The sequence below is a fragment of the Dendrobates tinctorius genome, unplaced genomic scaffold (genome assembly GCF_039654945.1).
Source record: "Dendrobates tinctorius isolate UK_male_01 unplaced genomic scaffold, ASM3965494v1 ptg000070l, whole genome shotgun sequence".
Taxonomy (NCBI): domain Eukaryota; kingdom Metazoa; phylum Chordata; class Amphibia; order Anura; family Dendrobatidae; genus Dendrobates; species Dendrobates tinctorius.
In genome coordinates this window covers 16389011-16397695 of record NW_027361738.1, presented here as the reverse complement: position 1 = coordinate 16397695, position 8685 = coordinate 16389011, and the positions used below count along the sequence as shown (strand labels likewise).

Genomic DNA, 8685 nt, shown 5'->3' with positions numbered 1-8685 from the left:
ATTGTGCTACTGCGCCACCTAGCGCTCGGGGGTGGAAAGTTCATGCAGGAAAAAAGCCCACAATACTACTGACTGTGAGCTGCGCGCGGATGTCCTCGTGTAGTTCCCGCTCACTGGAATTTGTGATCGAAAATGTATCGAATTTAATATAAATGAATAAACAATATATTGATATTTATTTACAGCATTTGTTAGTAGAGATATAATCAGCTCACTTTATCAATGGAGAAGATCCTCTGAGCCAGGCTCATCAGCTAAGCAGTGAGCGACCCTGAGGGAAGAGGCCCTAAGGAAAATCAGACCTGGGGACAAGGGCCCAGGGGAACAGTACCTTTGGGGAAAAGCGGCCTTGGGGAACGAGTCCCTACAGAAAAGCGGTCTGGGGAAAAAGGATGACTGATTTTTTTGACTGACAGATTCTTTGTGTGAAAAAAAATCTAACTTTTTTGGATGAAAATCAGACTGATTTTTTTATACCATCTTGTGACCTTAGGCATTATGTGCAAGCTTATCGATAGCGGAGGGACGCCATGGATTATTATGGGCTCCGTCTGGGTTCTATGCTGTGTCAGCTTTAAAATGGAATAAAAAGTTTAGTGTGCCAGGGCAGCACAGCTCCGCACACTGTCAGCAACCCGACTCTGGTGCTGTATGTCAGCTACCAGTCACTTCACCTACGGGTGGACACTGTCGCATCTGAGGAGGACCACTGTAGAGCTGCGGTGTGCACGTCTGGTGTCCACGGGACCTGCTAACAGCTGATCAGTGGAGGTGACGGGTGACCGACCCTCACCAATCTCATACTGGTAACCTATCTGAAGAAGAGCACAGAGTGTGATACGTATAAGTTATACCCATACAGCCCATAGATTTCCAGGGCGTGCCGCCCTCACGCTCAACAACCAGTCCAGGCGACTCACTAAGAAGGGGTCTTGCTATCCCAGAAATCAGTCCCAACTCCCAACCGTTCTAATAGGAAAGGTGGGCAATGGTGAAGGGTTACCCCATACCACAGGATACATATGAGGGTCTCACCACTTGGACACCCACTGATCTCTAAAACAGGGCTCTGACTAGTAAACCCTCACTACTACAGTCTGACTCCATTTTTATATGACATACAATGGTTTCTAACATTTTACACAAATATGTGAATATGTACAGAACTGTGCAAATGTTTTAGGCAGTTGTGGAAAAAATGCTGCAATGTAAAAATATTTTCAGAAACAGAAGTGCACGGTTACCAATTATTAAAGTGACTTAAATTTCTCTATTCATTCCCTTTTGCATTTTGTTGATTGATATTTCACCAATATAAATACACCGTCAGAGTGTTTTCTGGCATAAAAAGAATGGTTCACTGTGATCTGCTGTGAAGACGCTGAACTGCGGTAACCTCATCACTGACTTTTTTCCACGGTGTTAAGGTCACCGCAATGCAGCCCAGCTGAGAACGGAGCATCAGTGACCAGAGGTAACCTTGATAACACCACCGCCAATCACTGAGGCTGCGCTCGTAGCAGCTCATTCACCAGTGGTCCTCAGCCTGGGCGGTCACATCTTTGCACTGTCCTAGTTGATTTATTCCCTAGATATGGATTACGGCGTGGGACAGAACGACGAACAGGTAAGGGATATTGTTGTTTTTTTATTTTTATTACAGAAGACGAGGGCTTCGGTGGAATTAGGCGTTTGGTGAGTATAACTGTGTTTGTTATTTTTAAATAAAAAAGTAAAACTGTGTTTTGTTTTAATTCAAATAAAAGACGTTATTCTGGCTCTGTCTTTAATAGATTAGCCTTTTCTGGGCAGCTGTGGGTTGCTGTTTTTAGATTGGGGGGGGGCAATATCCATGGCCCCTTACCTGCCTCCGAATACCAGCCTCCCGCTGTGAGCTTTAGCAAGCCTGGCTGTCAAAAATGGGTGGGTACCCCAGGTCGTTTTTTAAATTATTTATTTAAATATTTAAAAAAACAGTGTGGGGACCCCACCAATCTTGATAACCAGCCTTGCTGAAGGTGAGAGCTGAGGGTCACAGCCCCCAGCTGTGAGTTTTGTCTGGTTGGTTAAAGAAAATAGAGGGGAACCCACGCAGGTTTTTTCATTTACTTATTTATAGCACAGGCGGCGGGTGAGGAATACCCCCATCAGCCGCTCCTGCGGGCACTGTTATTAGCGGCAGCATGTCGGCTGATGGGAGTAATAGTTCCAAAAGCTGATGCCTGCTGTCATTGTTATCAGTTGAATGTAACTCATCATTCTCTTCTGGTCGTGCTGATCGCCGGCAGATCAGGAGAGAATGATGAGAGTCGTCTTCAGCACCTGGCACTGGGGAACAGCGCTTACTGTAACGCTTCTTCCCTGGCGCCTGTCTGTGGGGTACTGATGTGGAACACGGTTGCCACACATGTGCCACAAGTATTACACACATGGACACTGACATCTCCGGTACCGGAAATATCAGGACGTGTGAAACCGGCCTAAACATGAGAAAGCTCTGGCGGCTCTGACTTTGAATGAAGGAATGAAAAAATAAATACACCGGTCCCAACTAGAGATGAGCAGGACGCACAGATGACGTTGCGTTGCCCTGGGTGGGACGTCAGAAAGTTAGAGATTCGTGGCCTCCTGTCCAGCCACCAGGTACCACAGAACTAGCCGCTGGTCCAGAGACCCGTGAATTGATCCGTTCATCTCTCGCACCAATCCCAGTTCTGCGTCTACGCCGTGCAGTCTCGAGTGTCTGCTGAATGTCCCGCACTGCTGGGGCCCCTCTGAGATGTCCTCCTGCCAGGGGAGAAGGAAATGGTAAATGGGGGAGCATTGGGGTGCGGCCAAAATGTGCCGCGGCGCCCGACGCATAGCTTGTCCCTCTTTCTCTTTTTCAAAAGTTGGTATGAAAAAACTGATGAAACTCTGTTGATAAAAAAAACTGAAACACTGACCAAACACTGATGACGAACTGTTCCATTGATGAAAATAAGACACATTTTTCACAAATGCAAAAAAAAAAATAAAACAAAACCGATGTCTGAATAAGGCCTCTTTCACACTAAGAGCCCCATAAACATAAAAGCATCCCATGAAAAATAATAAACCTTGAATCAAATAAATTGTCAATCACGGGATCGGATCTCTACCTGGCAGGTATGAGGAGAAGCTAAAGCTTCCATTATGGAAAGTGTCACAGGCGGCGGCACCACTCCGCTTTCTGTACAATGGCGGCATCTGCTGGACATGAGCGCAACAGCAGCCACGTGACAGAAACTTTGAGGAAACTTTTGAAAACTTTTCTAGAATGAGTACTTTCTTTCCCTGACCGGATGCTGCCGTCCTGGTTGTCTGTGTGAGGAGGCTGACGGGGAGGTGATCAGTGAGGACGCAAGCTTCCATATAGTGTTGTGATCTGGCAATGGGAGGGTCCATGGGTCACACAGCCTTCTGGGGGCGTTACACGACCCCACCTTTCCTCATTCGGCGTGGTGACTATGGAGAGGTCGGTAATGTGCCGCCGTGCTCGCTGCTATGGCTGAATTCCCTATATACTGTGTGTTATATTATATACTGTATATATTTCTTAGCAGTTAGTCGTGTCCTGCACTGTATATGGGGGTCTTGTACTGCACAGGGGGCTTCACCCTCGAACGCCACGTGTTGGGCCTTGTGTAGCCTCTTATGCCTGGGTCTGCTGCTCGATCTCCAGACTTGCTGACTGTATCCTGTTAGCTTGTGTGAACAGTTTCTTACAAAAATCCATCGTATTAGTTATGTAATAATGTTTTTTTTTCCATTTAACCCCTTAATGTTTGACCTTTTAATGAATAGCCTTTTTCCCCTATTCACGTTTTCCCTCTCAGCAGCCATTACTGGTTTATGTAGTGATTGGATGAGGCTTTGTTTTAGGGCTCATTTACCAGCTGATAGTCATGGTGTGGACCCCCCAAACATTGATGACCTAGCCTGAGTACACATCACCTATGCTAAAGTAGCCGACAACCTCTTTAAGGAGTTACCGTAACTATGCAAGATAGGGATATGCTATTGAACCCATTCTAGCCCGGGTCGTAAGCATTTTTATTGGTACATTTATAATTTTACACCATTTTTTTAAGACCTTGTGTGCAATAAAATGCCGCCAGAGATTGCAGTATGCGCACACGTTGACTCCAGCACCGTTTTATTGAAGGAATGTGCAACAGTGATGGCGAACCTTTTAGAGACAGAGTGCCAACACGACAATTTAACCTTAATACTGAGATTTTAGTTTAGAAAAAACAGCTATGGAGAGGAGGCGGGGGCCACAAAGTGCAGCCACAGACAGGAGCAAGGGTACCAGACTGCAGATGTAAAGGAATCCCAGGTATATGCTCCCCATTGTGGTGTATGGCCGGCCTGCACTGCTGCTGTTCAATTCATAGGCGATTAAAAATACTCCTACTCATGTTCCCTCCGCTCCCCTGTAGTGCTTTGCTGACTTCAGCGTCCAAATGATGGGGCACATGATGTCACTGCCATGCGGCCAGTCACGTGCACACAGGTGTCAGCTGCTGGCCTATGATTGGCAGGCAGCGTGTATTGCGGACTAAGGACACGGCAAGTTCGTGCTCTGCAATGCACTCGGCACCATTTTGTTGAAGACACTGTCTGCAAATTCGCATATACAGTGTCTTTAATAAAATGGCGCCACGGTGCGCGCATGTGCTAACGCTGGCGCCACGCTGCGCAGGCGCTGTAGGCTTCGGAGAGATATCTGAGGTCTCTATAGCATTTGCTCTAGTTATTAACCTTGTGTAAAGCTTGTGTGTGAGATGCAGAACATTTGTTATCAGGACACAACTACTCCGAGCACACAGTGGGGAGATCTGCTGCCGACCTTCTTTGTAGCTAGCGGCACTTTTTACACTGTCCTTTCTATAAGATCAATCTGTCTAATGTTGGTTTTATTCTTGCAGCTTTCCAAAAATGACCGTACACTGGGGAACGCGGATTCTGTGGTTTCCTGGTGAAAGTACCTGGGTCAGAGGTAAAATAATGCAGTAGTGCTTGTGTGTGACCACTGCGGCTCTCAAAGTACAGGACCACCGTCAGGACCTCTTTTCTATTGGTCATTTCACTGGTGGAACCTCTGTTTTTCGTGGGTCAAATACTTAAAAATTAAAAAAAATATATATATTGCCTATAGACCTTTATCAGATTCCATCAGCCATAACTGAATTAGTGTACCTTTTTTATTTTGTGGTATATTTGCTAGATATTGTAGCTGTGCATAGTCGATGACGACAACTGTACTCCCTGATTATATCATCATTGATGTGTAAAAGGATTTACCCGAGACTATGCCAGTCCTCTGAAATCTGCTCCTATGACCATTAGGCTATGTTCACATAAGATTGTTGTGACTGTTGGAAGATTTCTGCAGCGTTTTACTATGTATGTTGTTTACTTTTTTGTTGTTTTTTTTTCAGATCCCTGTGTATTTAAAATAAACAAAAATTCTTGCAATGTCCACATTGGCCACTGGAGCTGAGCTCATACTTTCTATACATGTGCATTTCATGAAACATTAGCCACAAAGGGCTGGGATCTGACCAATCTTTTTTTTTTTTTTTTTTTTTTATTATTATTATTATTATTGAAATGTCTAATGAGCATGTGCAAAGGTCATTGTGAAGAGTGAGGTCAGCTACGACATAACACAAGATCTATCGATCACCACAATTATCAGTTGTGTATAGAGGTGTTATCAGTCACTGTTACCTGCCTCTGCTGATAAGGAGCCTACTGAAAACTCTTCCACAATTTGATAGTATGAGCTTAAAATAGCCCCAGTGGCCAGTCTGTAATTTGCAAGATTACTAATGTAGTTTTGTTAATTAGGATTATAATATGTATTTAAAAAATACAGGTAACACAAACTTGCTTTAAACACTAGGTAATTTTCTGATGATGGCTTCCCTTTAAGGCCGGGATCACACATGCGAGAAACTCAGACGAGTCTCGCGTGTCAAACCCGGCACTGCCACCGGCACTCAGATCGGAGCATGCGGTTGCATGTATTGCTGTGCAGCTGAACGCTCCGATATGAGTGCCAGGTATTTAAGTGCGAGACTCGTCTGAGTTTCCCGCAAGTCTGACCCTGGCCTAAGGCATTCTAAAAGTGGAAATTGCTTCAGGAATGCTCCTTTTTGGGGGGACTTTTCCTAAAGCAGTTTTAGAAGAGTTTTTATTCCTGTAGTTTTTTTTTTTTTCCGCATCCGTTGGATTTGACAAAAGTTTAGAGCAAAAACTATGAAGTTAGGTACAATGATTTAAAGAAAAAGCTCAAAAAACCTCTCAATGTGAATATTACATGTACATGAGTAGGAAGAGCTTTCAAAGTGTTTCTAAAGAGGATTTTGCCAAGCTGTTCCAAAAATTCCCATGTGACCGTAGCTTGACTTCTCACTGCTCAGTTGGCATCATATTGTGAAAGCTAATGGCTGAAATATATATATATTTTTTTTTAATGATCTTGTTGCATTTTTTCGTAGCACATGGTAAACTACAAATTAATGGAAACCTGCTAATGTATTTTTTTTTTAATCCCAGCAGCCCCCCCACCCTCAACTCCTGCAGTAGGTATCTGATGAGTTTCTGACCACACATAGGAAGGTGAGTGACCTCTACACAAGTATATATGTCATTCTAACAATGTAAGGTTAGTTTCACATTTGCATTTAAGGCCACTAAGCCCCACCCCCTGCCGTGCCTCCGCCAGTAGCTCCGCCTACAGGCGCATGACGCTGCATGTGTCCTGCGTCCCCTATCTTTAGCACTGGGGACGCAGGCCGTGCGCAGTATGCGTTTGGCGGCGCATGCGTCCTTTTGATGCTGCGCCAAGCGCACCAAATTGCAACCTGCGCCGCCAAACGCATACCTGCGCACAGCCTGCGTTCCCAATGCTAAAGACAGGGGACGCATGCAGCGTCATGCGCCCGTAGGCAGAGCTACTGGCGGAGGCAGGGGCGGGCCTTAAACGCAAATGTGAAACTAGCCTAAGGCGTGTAGCCGATGATGAGCATCGTACTCCTGAACGGAAGTGTTATTCTGTACCTGATGCCTTCTAAAGGATTTACCTGAGGCTACAAAAGTCTCCGATCTGGTATAAGGATGTGTGTAAGTGGACTGATACCCTGCGTCTCGACAACGGCTTCTTATTCATAATACTTGTAATAAAAGTATTTAAGTTGCCATCTGGTCACAGTTTGGGTGGAGTGGGGGTCACATGTAATATTTGGCTGGCTTAATAATTATTATTTGGGTTTTTTTTCTAGCAAACTGCTGAAGTCTGGCCTGTACCTGGCATAGGACTGCCGGCCTGTATGGGACTGCCCAAGTGTGACAATGGTAAGACATTATTATATCAGATGGGCAGTGTATGCGGCAATAAATAAGTAGCCGTTGATGAATTTTGTACTCCTGACAGGAGATAATCTCCAGTTGATGCTTTTAAGGATTTATCTGAGGCTACGTCTAATTGTGCATTTTTGTTAGTAAATAAGTTTATGATGCTTTGCATTTGTTTAATTTCTAAAGGGGTTGTCCGGCCTTGGGGTACAAGTCCGCAGTCACTCTGCGACTGCGGACTTGTGGATCCTCACAATGCACTATGCTGTGATTTGCGTACATGTAGTCACGTGCCGACTAGACGTGCACAACCTCGCTTAATGCAAGTGTATTGAGTGAGGCCGGACAAGTCTAATTGGAATGTAGCTCAAAGTATGCAGTTTTCATAATTACAGTCACATGACCGCCTGCTCTTGGCTCCTGCACCGGAGAATGATCACAGCACAGAGTGCTTTTGATGTGAGGATTCAGAAGTCTGCAGTCACATAATGATTCTAGACTTGTACTGTAAGGCCAGACAACCCCTTTTACCCTTTTATATGTAGTTAGGCCTAACGAAAACAGTTGAGGAGGTCTGACCAATGTTTGCTTTTTCAGAATAAATGGAGGAATTGGAAATATTGACTTTTTTATTGCGGTTGGCTTTCTTTTTGTTGGTAGGTGAATCTGAAGAAGTAGAGAAATTGGAGGACTGCAGTAGAAAGGTCGGCCAGCTGGCACCATGCTGAAGAACAACTTGAGGAAGAATGATTGTAATCTTTTCAATCCCTGATGTTTTTTACCTTTCATAAGAAACATTAAAAATATTTTCAATCTTAAATGTCAAGGGATCATCCAAAGATGTTCTTATTTGTGCATGATTCTAAATTTATCAAGACCTACCCTAGCTAAAAGGCCGTACGAGAGCCATCCCCATCTAAGTGCCTTGCAATAGGAGTGGTTGTGCAAACCAGGCAGAAACTTCCTTAAAAGAAGTAAAGATTTGTTATTCTGAACTGTTGGCAGAATAAAAGTTATTTGAGCAAGTGTTTTGGTTCTGATGACTTTCCAATCACCTTAACCCTTTTCCGTAAAAGATCTGTCTGATCTCAGGACTGATACATTTACAGTCAGGAGTTGAGCCCGTATCTCCTGCAGTGGGTGTCAGCTGTAAACTCCGAGATCACCGCTCCCGCCATTCAGACTCCTTGGATGACTCGGTCAATAGCGGCTGCGGAGTCTAAGGGTCCCGTTACATTTAGCGATGCACCAGCGATCCCAACAGCGATCAGGATCACTGGTGCATCGCTAAATGGTCAC

At 44.7% G+C, this 8685-nt stretch overlaps 1 long non-coding RNA gene across 2 annotated transcripts; it reads left to right on the top strand.

Annotated features, from left to right (window-relative positions):
* Positions 1-3307: 3307 nt before the first annotated feature.
* On the top strand, positions 3308-8412 carry LOC141095442 (uncharacterized). 2 transcript variants are annotated; one of them, XR_012233385.1, is made up of 5 exons: positions 3308-3496; positions 4953-5023; positions 6589-6651; positions 7314-7386; positions 8047-8412. It is a non-coding gene; the product is annotated as an uncharacterized lncRNA (long non-coding RNA). The 2 variants fall into 2 exon arrangements; XR_012233386.1 differs by lacking the exon at positions 3308-3496 and adding an exon at positions 3497-3547.
* The last annotated feature ends 273 nt before the right edge of the window (positions 8413-8685 follow it).